At 37.7% G+C, this 8,384-nt stretch overlaps 1 pseudogene; it reads right to left on the bottom strand.

Moving 5' to 3' along the window:
- Positions 1–3,795: 3,795 nt before the first annotated feature.
- LOC149256547 (phenylcoumaran benzylic ether reductase PT1 pseudogene) lies at positions 3,796–4,519 on the bottom strand (annotated as a pseudogene).
- Between the last annotated feature and the right edge of the window lie 3,865 nt (positions 4,520–8,384).

Here is an 8,384-nt window from a genome sequence, read left to right as displayed (position 1 = left end):
TCTCAGCCCATTTGTTAGGTATAAGCATATGCACATTATTTTCTAATGTTTTAACCACAAATTCACTTAAAAGGCCTAGAAATAATAAAGATTGGAAAAACATAAAGGTGGCCCAATGATAATGAAAGTGGGATGAATGTGGTAACATAGTAGTGAAATGGAGGTGATATAATGGACATAATAGTGAAAGTGTAATGGAAATGAATGGCATTTTCAAGACTCAACATACCCCCCAACTGAAGCTATTGCATGTCCTCATGCAATATATATTACATTAACTCTTTTGATCCTTGAGATTTGGCTTAACTTTGCATGATATCATTTGATAACTTCATATTTCTGCAAAGTGTTTCACTTGAATTGCAACATGGTTGGTTCTTGTGTTACAACCATTTTTTTTAATTGTTGCCTTCTATTTTGATCTTTGAACTTTGCATAATGATATTTTGATTATTGTTGCAAAGTATATCTTTATTGGATTGCATGATGGTTGGTTCTTGTGTGACAACCATGATTTTGTTTGTATCCAATTTATCCTTTAAGCACTTTTTTCAAAAGCCATTGTATGCTCATAATAGCAATGTAATAATTAATATATGTTGGAAGTATGTGAGCTCCTGAATATGATATGGACATGGCAAGATATGAATATGAATGTATTCCCCCCCCCCCAACTGATGGTATTGGCAATTTTATGAAATGAGGAAGAGAAATGTTTTTCCAATAATTATCATTCTAGCTTTTTATGGAATTCTATGGTCAAAAGTTAGAAAATGACGTACCTTCACTTACCCTTTGGAATGGATGAATTGTATGTGTGGTGGCTGAAAACTTCTAATCATATTCTTCTTCAAGTGGTTGAACAAGAGGAGTCATGGATAGAGAGATAAGATGACTTTTTATTGCTTCTACTAAAACTTGCTGAATCTGCTCCAAAATGATGAAAATAATAGTCTTCATGTCTTCAAAATTCATTGGCACAATTCCTACTATGTGAAAAGATGTTCTGATGTCGAACATAGTAGGAAATTGTTGGCTTAGTGGCCATTAATGGATGCCACTAGTCAACACGAGAACTCTCACCATTGATGACAATGAGAGTCAAGATGCCCAAACACATCTTGCTAGGTACGAATGAATTTGCTGATGTCGAGTCACCTAGAAGATCTAACAAACAAGGAACATTAATGTATTCCCATTGTTTGTCAGCATGAGGACTTGCCATTAAGGCATGCAAGCCTCAAGGTGTTTTTACAAAGAAATTAGACTCAAAGAACTATGGACTCAATAATTTGCATTGAAACAGGGCTTATTTGCGGAATGAAAATGACAAGGAATGGAAAATGAAAATGGAAGATGGCAATGGAGAGTAGAAATGGCAATGGGCAATAAGCATATGAATGAACCTCTTGCTTTTATTTGTGGGTTATGAATGGACAAAAAGAGATGGAAAGTGTATGTGAATGTAAGTGGAAAGTATGGAGTGGAATAAGGTGAATGGTTTATTATGAAGTATGGATGTGATGGATGGATGTGATGGAGACAATAGTATCTGAAAGTTTTTCAAATGTTTGGATCTGATTTTGCATCAGCATATTTCCTCTTTGTTGTTGATCATCCTCTTATGAAACAAATTGGTCTCTTAGAAAGACACCATTCTCTTGAAGTCATTTGTCCTTCCTCCTGAAACCGGCAAAAAACTAATACTTCTTCTGCAATGGAATGTAAGATTATCAAAGGAGAGAGGTGATCAATCTCTCTAGTTATGATATTTACACATAAAACAAAGAATTTGTATTAATGAAACAAGTTCTCAAAGGAAAAATCAAAAGAATTTATACCTTCTTTGAAATTGGTGCCCAAGTTGAATGTTGCTTTCTTCCAGCAATTTATTTCATTATTTGCCATTTCAAACTCTAATGATAGATTTCTCATTGTATAGATCTTGTTGAGATCTTTCCAATGATAGTTAAATCATCAAAATATGATTTTGTATGAGAAAGATAAGTTGATTTGAACAATGAGGTTTTTTTGGCTGCGGAATCAGAGAACAGCTGCAGAATTGGACTTTAGCTGCGGAATGTGCACGGTTCTGTAGCTAAAAATCTTGAATACAAAGTTAGCCATTCATCTTTCATCATCAGTCCAAAATTAATCAATACCTTCAGAAAAGTGAGAAAATAACTTGTTCATTTCATTGATTCAAAATTATTATTTTTTTCTTGACATGCAGCGACTCAGTGTGGCGAATCAGTGTGGCGACTTAGTGATAACACACAATTTGACTTCCCTTTGACCGGGGTCTTTTTCATCAAATTTGATCGAATGAATAGGACACCATCCATGTACCAACATTCCCCCAGCTACCCATGTGACTTGTTTTGCTTGATGACACCTGCAACCTAGAGTTTAACAAAACAACTGCGGAAAGTTGGGCTGGCTGCGGAAAGTTGTGCTAGCTGCGGAAAGTGGCTAAAACAGTCAATCATCAATTTTGAATTTTTTTTTTTTTAGCAAATAAAATTCAAGTCAAATCACAGATTGCATCGAAGACGGGTCAATTGTTTGAAATTAAAACAAACAGACCAACTGAGGCATTCAGTCCCTTAAAACACTATCCAATGCACGCAGAAGGGATTCATCTGTAATCCTCCACCTTTCATCACCTTCAGCATTTCTATCACCAGTTTATTGTTTGGCATTTAACTAGATTCGACTTTAGGGAGCAACAAGAATAAGCAGTCTGCATCAGTGAATCGTACATCCTTCCAACCCTTCAAGAGGCAACTACAACCTGAAGAAAGTTTCCAAAGTAAAATGGCAATAACCTGGCCTGCTCTATTGCTCCTCCTTTGGTGAAGTAAAGGCATTATGGACATGGGCTTTTTCGTCAGTAATATTGATGCAAGATTAATTTAGTTGGATAGCCCTAACAGCTTGCCCATATGTAGCAGAGCCATAACCACAAAATTCATGTGAAGTGGATATAAGATGGTTACAAATGACGGCATGTACAAGTTCAACCTGTTCTCGAACTTCATCTGACAATCCAAGTTCTTCATAAGCCAATTCACTTAAAGCCTGCTCCAACTGAGTAGTTACACTGTGAAATTTGCCTGCAACTTGCTTTCTTTCTAGAACCATGAACAGCTTGCTGCTCTCGTGGCCAAACTTGAGGGTCTCCACAGCATGTTTAAGAGCCAAGCACAGAGATGTCAAGGCCTGCAGGGTATTATCCTTAAGCAGGGGATCCTTCATTTCCCTGAGTTCTTCAAACATGATTTTCTCCCAACATTTAACCAACAGTAACAAAACATGTACAGATGGGTGGCAGCGACAGAGAGTCGTGTTCAATTGAAACTGCTGTTTAACGGGGAGTCGTGTTCAATTGAAACTGCTGTTTAACGGGTTTTAATGAATTGCAATGGGTGGCATATGGGCAGAGGACGTGGTGGCAAAGAGTCCAGCACATAATCAAATTGGAATTCTCCTTCTTCAGGCACGCGGAATACATCAAACTGTCAGTTAATAACTCAATTTTTTCACGCCGCGGCAAAAAAAAGGCTCCAAAGAACCGAAGATTTCTCCCAGACCGCCACAAATTTCTTCGAACGGTTTCTGGGTTATCTAATTAACCTACCTGGAAAAAAAACCCATGTTTTAGTTTTTTAAAATTCATCTCCATTTGGGCAAATCGAACGTTTGAAGTTTGACGTTTTTTCTGTGTTTACGCATTTTTCCTGAGTTAACAATTTTTACTGTTCTGAATTGTTGCATTCGTTTTTCTTGTTTGATCTACTGTTCTGCAGGAAGTCTCAAGTATAAGGTCTTGTTCAGAGTTCTGGGATCGTCCACTGCCCTGATTGTGTATGTTCCAATGTCTTCCTCCTTCACATACACAGCTTTAACATTTCCATCTCCAAAAATGACTACTTTATCCCTTGGAGGAGCTGTAAGGCCAGCCTGTGACAGTGTCAGAAGGAAATAACCAGCAAAAAAAAAAGTTGTTGGAGACATATGTATAAGGGATGCCCGCTACCTCGATTGCCCTACGGATTTTGACTTTCAGCTCAAATGCACTCTTGGCAGGCTCCACTGCATGGACGTTATCAACATCATTCCCAAACTCAGATGGCAAAAACCTCTTGATGGTTCCAACTTCTTTAATTGCTTGGATAATATTCAACTGATTGGCTGTCTGTTCTCCTCCTACTGTGGAGATTACCACATCCACCTTCTTCAATGCCTCCACAAGGCTTGCATGATCCTCTAATGATCCATTGAGTATGTTAGCTCCTGAAGACTTGAAAGAGTCCAGAAGCTGGGCTCTCTCAGGCTTAGCAGAAGCCGGTGAGTCTCGGACGAGAAGGAAGGTGGGGTGGCCAAGAGCAACGCTGGCATTGGCGACATGACGACCAATGTAGCCTGTTGCTCCAATTATCAAAATTCGGCTGATGCTTCCCATGTCTACTTTCAAATTCTAACTGTTCTGCAACAAGATAACGACAAGTGCAGTGGGGAATATAAACTCACTTCTATATGCATTTTTTTCTCTGAATTTTTGAATTTTTATATTGCTTAGTCATACCTGCATTTTCATTTTATTGCACTAACATCTTGACTGTAAATGTGAAAAACAGAGTGGTGGCTGCGGAAACTGATTACAGCTGCGGAAACCAGTATCAGCTGCGGAAACTTGGCACAGCAACCACTTAGCTAAATAGAGATAGTTAGGCAATATTAATGGAAATGATCATGGGGAAATAACTTTTATTGATGAAATGGATGGCATGGAGTGAAAATGGAAATGAAATGAAGTTTATTTTTTTTCTTCTTTTTTTTTTTTTTTTTTTGAATCAATTGAAGTGATGAAGTTTATTTTGTCTCCTATTTTTTCTTAACAATTCTTTTTTTGATCCTCCAGATCACACAAAGTGCAGGAGGAAAGCATACTCAAGAATTATTATTTTTCTATTTTTTACTTAACAATCCTTTTTGTGATCCTCTAGATCACACAAAGCGCAAGAGGAGAGCATACTCAAGAATTATTAACTTTTTTTTCCAGATGTAAGAAATAAGGTCTCCTAATTACACTTCTCCGGCAACGGCGCCAAAATGTCTAGTCAATTTAATGTCTTCAATTGCTCTACATAAATTATCAATCCGGGTATTGTAAACTGATGAAGTGTGGTGCACTATATGTGCTTAGTTAACCTTTCTCTTACTTCGTTGTTTTATAGTTTATGTTTGTTTTTGGGGTTTTGTTCTTGTTGGTTTTCTAAAGTGTTTAATGCAAATGGAAATCCTATTCTAAGGTCTTAAGAATACTTTTAAAGGACAAGTATGGATAAAGATTTCAAGACAAGGCCTATGTCCCTAATGGTAATTTCCAAAACTTAGCACTTCAAAAGAACTTAAAACATGTTATTGATGGAGTTAGTATTTAAACAAAAGTGTGAATATACAACTAGTTCAATCAAAATAAAATGCAATAACCAAATAATGAGCTAATGACTATGAGACCCAGTATCCTTGCTGCTTCAGCAAAAGGACAAGATGATTCTATCATGTCATTAGTTCAATCAAAATAAAATGCAATAACCAAACAATGAGCTAGTGACTATGAGACCCAGTATCCTTGCTGCTTCAGCAAAAGGACAAGATGATTCTATCATGTCATTCATTAGTCATTAAAAGGCTATGTGCTTCACTAATCTACAATCAACTTGAAAGCAATTTATGTACAGCTAATATACATGAGAAAAATGTAAAACAACAGTAATAAAAAAAACTTTGTTATGTACAGCTAATATACATGGTGAAATAAAATGCAAAATTAAATGACAACTATACAAGGCAGGGGCCCCCTACTACCTATGAAATCAAAGCAAAATTAAACACACTTGCATGAATTAAAATTGCATGAATGAAAAATCTAATCTACTTTACATTCTACAAAGCAATATTTACAAAATGAAATCTACTCTACCTTACATTCTACAAAGCAATATTTACAAAATGAAATCTACTCTACCTTACATCCTAATATGCTCCATGACATCTACTTCACATCTCCTTCCATGTTGAGAACATCAAGGCTTTATTCAATTTCTTCAAAAGTACAAAGTACAACAAAGTTCTCCAAAGCTTTCAAAAGCCATCAAGGAGGAACTACAAACTTAAGAACTAGGGACTAAAGAAAAGACTAAAAAGGACTAACAAATGAAGGAGAGAGATCTCCTATTTATACAAAAAGATGAGAGCCATCTCATTAATGATAATCCATGAATATCTCCCTCTACCTCTAGAGTCCTAATCAAAATAGGAACTGATAAGACACATGTCTTTTAGAGTTACAATACAATTAGGAGATGTGACACATATCCTCATGATCCCATGATTCTTTCCACTCAAATTCGAATTTGGCCTTGGGGTGCCACATAAGGGACTTCTAGAAGCCTCCTTTCAACCTACACATGTCAACAATCTCAACCCATTTGTTAGGTATAAGCATATGCACATTATTTTCTAATGTTTTAACCACAAATTCACTTAAAAGGCTTAGAAATAATAAAGATTGGAAAAACATAAAGGTGGCCCAATGATAATGAAAGTGGGATGAATGTGGTAACATAGTAGTGAAATGGAGGTGATATAATGGACATAATAGTGAAAGTGTAATGGAAATGAATGGCATTTTCAAGACTCAACAAAAGGTTCAGGGAAAGTTGTTGTTAGCTAAGTCCAGGAGAGGACATAAAGGAAGAAGGGTTGAAGGCATTCTTCTTATCCCAAAGGACCTCAAGGCAATCCTTGAAGCACAAGAGGTTTGTTGCAAAAGGTTGCTGAATAAGCTCTTTGTTAGTCTTGTTTGAAGTTCTTTTTTTCATTCTAATAATGGAACTCAACGCAATGGGGACCATTGCTTCCTAAGTGGGGAGGAATGATCTAGGTGGATATTGGTGGCCACCCTCCAATTCCACTTGGACCCCTACCATTGCTTCTTTCAGTTTCCTTAATTGTAGAACAATTTACTATTTTTAACAATTTTTTAGGTCCTAAACTTCTGGAGCTGTTTTGAGGCCCTAAATGACGGTTTTTTTGGAAATCTATAGCCAGAGATTTTTTTTTGTCTAAAATTGTCTTTTTCATCGTAGTCCTCAAAGAGATCTTTCCAACGGGCTATCATGCGCGTCAAACAAAGATAATATGACCAAGTCACGACCTCGGGAAGTTGGTTGTCCATCTCACCCCAAAGGGGCCCATAAACTCTTTGTGTTACATCTCCTCGAGTTAGGGTTTTGGTTGTTTAGGGTTTGCTCTTATTGTTAAATAATAAAAAGGCCCTGGAGCCTCATTATAGTTTAGTTCAGAGGCATGTAACTGATCCGGATTTAAACAGGAACGCAACAAATTATAGAGATAACCATATACACAAAGATGCAGCGGAAATAATACTTCATTTCATTAATGGAAAATACTGAAATATGCTTACAAACAGAAATGGAAATAAACTAGCTAGGGCGATGGTAGCTTATCTCTGAGAAGAGATGTGATGGCTACATGCCTCTGAACTCTGTTACAATGAGGCTCGAAGGCCTATTTATTGTTGAGAAACAATGGAAAAACCCTTAACATTCCAAAACCTAACCCTAGGAGATGAAACGCCAAACTGTGGGCCCCGTTTGGGGGTAAGTTGGTACATCAACTTCCCGGGGTCGTAACTTTGGCATATGATCTCTGTTTGACGCGTACAATAGCTCATTAGAAAGATCTATCTGAGCACTATCATTGTTGGAACGGGCAACACCAGTCCATTTCATGGACTCGTGTTGCCCCTGGATTCCCCAAAAAACGTCGTTTAGGGCCTCAAAACGGCTCCGGAAGTTCAGGACCCGAAAAACTGCTAAAAATAGTAAGTTGTGCTACAATTAAGGAAACTCAAAATGCTGAGAAAGACAATGGTGGGTGTCCAGGTGGACTTGGCAGGTGGCCACCAATATCCACCTGGATCATTCCTCCCCCCTTAGGAAGCAATGGTCCCCATTGCGTTGAGCTCCTCCATGAGATGAGGAAACTTCTGCTGAACTTGTTCCCTGGTGAGCCACTTGCCCTGCTGAAGGAGTTGGCCCGCTTTGACAACTCGATACAGTTGGATATTCTGTTGGCGAGTGTTCTTGATCTGTGTGTCCATGATCCGATCAATTGCAGCTTGTTCCATGCAATCTGGATTTAATTCTGTGGGTTTGAGCTGTTCTGCAATGTCGGATGTGTTTAGCAATGGTGGAAAGTATGGCCGAAGGCGGTCCACATTGAATACTGGGTGCAGGCCAAGGAATGGGGGAATGTTGAGCTCAAATGCATTGTCTCCCATAGCCTTAGTA

The sequence above is a fragment of the Pinus tabuliformis genome, chromosome 7 (genome assembly GCF_031772625.1).
Source record: "Pinus tabuliformis cultivar Carrire ecotype Pingquan chromosome 7, CPIR1, whole genome shotgun sequence".
Taxonomy (NCBI): Eukaryota; Viridiplantae; Streptophyta; class Pinopsida; order Pinales; family Pinaceae; genus Pinus; species Pinus tabuliformis.
This window is presented reverse-complemented; position numbering and strand designations above follow the sequence as displayed.